Below are 3,490 nucleotides of genomic sequence, written 5' to 3' on the forward strand. Positions count from 1 at the left end.
TATTTGGGCAAAATTACCTATTGCAAGCTACAGACTATAGTTAACAATAATACCTTAATACTCGTTCATCAACAGCAACAGGTGTACCAAACCAATACTTAGGGTCAGTAACAGAGGGGGAGGGGAGGGTAAGGGATCTGGGGTGTTTGGAGTTTTCTTTTTTTTGTATCTCTGATTTTTTTTTTGGAGCAACGAAGATGGTCTAAAATTGAGTGTGAAGATGTTTGCACAACTAGGTGATGATAGCATGAGACTTTATTTTGGATGGAATATATGGTATGTGAATATATCTCAATAAAATCTTCAAAAAATTTTATTAAAAAAAATTTTTTTTAAAGTGAATGGGAAGTCGCGCGAGCGCAGGCCGAAGATGCGTGGTCGCCGGCCCGATCGCCACAGTCCCGGACCCTCCTGGCCGCCCCCACCTCACCTCGCCCCCTGGCACCTGCGCCGTGTAGCCCTGTTCCCGGCCGTGGTGCTGCTTCTTGCGGCGGCCTCCGGCGTGCTACAACGCACAGGCGACCACTTCGAGATTCTCCCCAAGGTGTGGACCCTGCTGGAGGCTCGCCCCTGGGTATGAAGCTGCAGCTACCAGATTAAAAGGAATAGTCCCAATAGCAAAGGTTGAATGCACTGCCAGCACAAACACCTGTAATAAGAATGGGGGGGGGCGGTCAGTGGATATCCCCCTCGGAAGATATTTAGAGCTGGTGAAGAGGCAGGTGCTTAGGATGGGCCTAGGACCGCAGCTGGAATTGTCAGCCACTTGAAGAAGCAGGCAGGACCAGCTTCAGTTACTCTCGGGACCGAGGAAAAACTTGAGAAGTGCATTAATGATGAAGACTCCTCTGTGGCGGGATTTTTCAAGGATTTATTCAGTGAAGCTTACTCTGAGTTCCTAAAAGCAGCCGGCAACGACAGGTGGAAAACTGATTTGCACACACCACCTTGGAGTCTCTGGTGAATAAGTATAATGATAATGGAGAGGGAATCATCTTGTTTCATCCTTCCCATCTGATTAACAAGTTTGAGGACAAAACTGTGGCATATACAGAACAAAAAGGCCCACTGACAAGATTAAAAAATTTATCCAGGAAAACATTTTTTTGGTATCTGCCCTCACATGACAGAAGCTAATAAAGATATGATGCAGGGCAAGGGCTTAACTTGTGGCTTACTGTGATGTGGACTATGGAAAGAATATGAAAGTTTCCGACTACTGGAGAAACAGTGATGATGGTAGCAAAGAAATTCCTGGGTGCTGGACATAAATTCAGTGTTGCTGTAGCTAGGCACAAAACCTTTAGCTGTGAACTTTCTGATTTTGGCTTGTAAAGCACTACTGGAGAGATTCCTGTTGGTGCCATCAGAACTGCTAAAGGAGAGAAATTTGCCACGCAGGAGGAACTCTCGCATGGTGGTGAAGCTCTTGAGAGGTTCTTACAAGGTTACTTTGATGGCAACCCGGAGAGATTCCTGAAGTCTGAGCCTATCCCAGAGAGCACTGATGGACCTGTGAAGGTAGTAGTAGCAGAGAATTTTGATGAAATAATGAACAATGAAAATAAAGATGTGCTGATTGAATTTTATGCCCCTTGGTGTGGTCATTGTAAGAATCTGGAGGCAAAGTATAAAGAACTGGGAAAGAAGCTCAGCAAAGATCCAAATATATCATAGCAAAGATGGATAACACAGCTAATGATGTGCCTTCACTATATGGAATCACAGGTTTTCCTACCATCTGCCTCTCTCCAGCCTACAAGAAGCTAAATCCAAAGAAATAGGAAGATGGCCATGAATTAAGTGATTTTATTAGCTACCTCCAGCAAGAGACTACAAACCCTCTTATAATTCAAGAAGGAAAACCCAAGAAGAAGAAGGCGGCACAGGAGGATTTCTAAAGCAGCAGCCAAACATACCACATAAAAGAATTTTTCCACCAGAGATGGCAAAACCAATAGGGAGCACTGGGACTCACGTGGGATTTCTACCTCTTGGGGCTGAGAGGACAGAATGGAAATCATCTGAATCCTGTTAAATTTTCTCTAAACCATTTCTTGTCTGCACTGTTCATGGAAACATCTGGACCAGTTTATGTTTGTGGTTTGGGAAAAAATTTGTATTGGGGGGAATTGAGTTGGGGGGGTTATTTTCTAATTTTTTGTACACTTGGAGCAGTGACAATAAATGAGCCCCCTTTAAAAAAAATGAATGGAAAGAACCAGAAGGTGCCCCCCAAATATTGTTAATAAATAATAATTTAAGTATATTACATTGTTATTATTGTTAAACTAAAGTAATTTAAAATAAAATTAATAAAATATTATCGACTATAAAGATCCTAATATATATCCTTTGCTTTTTTTTAAAAAGAAAAAGCTGAGTTGTGCACTTATGTTACAGACACTGTTCCAGGGGTTTTATATCCATTTTCTCATTTCATCCTGACCCTGAGCCTTTGAGGAAAGTGCTACTGTTATCCCAGTTTTCCAAACAAGGAAACTAAGGCTTAGGGGGATTAAGTAATTTGCCGAAAGTCAGAGTTAGCAAATGATCAAGCTGGGATTTGGCCCAGAGTCCCTGCTCTTAACCACGAATCTCTGCTACTCAGGCAGCCCCAGCCTCCCCTGCCTTCCTCCCCTCTTTGTGTTTCCATCTCTGCTGGTTTGGAAGTATTATCTTCCCCCAAACACCACGTTCTTTGATGCAATCTTGTGAGGGCAGACGTATTAGTGTTGATTAGATTGGAATCCTTTGATTGAATGTTTCCATGGAGATGTGACTCAATCAACTGTGGGTGAGAACTTTGGACAATTTCTGTGGAGGTGTTTTCCTGCCCATTCAGGGTGGGTCTTAATTAAATCAGTGGAGTCCTATAAAAAGAGTTCACAGACAGAAGGAGCTCAGAGCAGCCAAGGGTGACATTTTAGAGTAGCTGCAGCTGAGAGACACATTTTGTAGACAGCTGTTAAAAGCTGGCGCTGACATTTTGGAGAATGCCATTTTGAAATGCAACCTGGGAGCAAGCAGACACCAGCCATGTGCCTTCCGAGCTAACAGAGGTTTTCCGGATGCCATTGGCCGTCCTTCAGTGGAGGTGCCCTATTGTTGACGCCATAGCTTGGATACTTTTATGGCCTTAAGACTGTAACTTTCTAACCAAATAAACCCCCTTTATAAAAGCCAATCCATTTCTGGTATTTTGCATAACGGCAGCATTAGCAAACCAGAACAGTACCCTACCTATTCTTCAAGGCCCAATCCAAAGCCCCTCTTTTCCTCAAAGCCTTTGGGCTCCAGTTAAGCACACAGTAAACTCAGCGTCCTCTTTTATTAGCCTGAGGAGCCACTCATGTGTCAATGATGTGGCATTGTTTGTAATTTTCTCTAATACTGATGTTTGTCATAATGACTTATATTGTAGCCTGGAGGGGGAAAAGTTTGTATAAAAGCAGCAGCAGAATTCCTCATACAGAATTGTCTTTTGTTT

General features: G+C 43.0%; 1 pseudogene; it reads left to right on the forward strand.

The window, feature by feature from the left end:
* Positions 1-370: 370 nt before the first annotated feature.
* LOC119532807 lies at positions 371-1,901 on the forward strand (annotated as a pseudogene).
* The last annotated feature ends 1,589 nt before the right edge of the window (positions 1,902-3,490 follow it).

This window comes from Choloepus didactylus, chromosome 4, assembly GCF_015220235.1.
Source record: "Choloepus didactylus isolate mChoDid1 chromosome 4, mChoDid1.pri, whole genome shotgun sequence".
Lineage (NCBI taxonomy): Eukaryota > Metazoa > Chordata > Mammalia > Pilosa > Megalonychidae > Choloepus > Choloepus didactylus.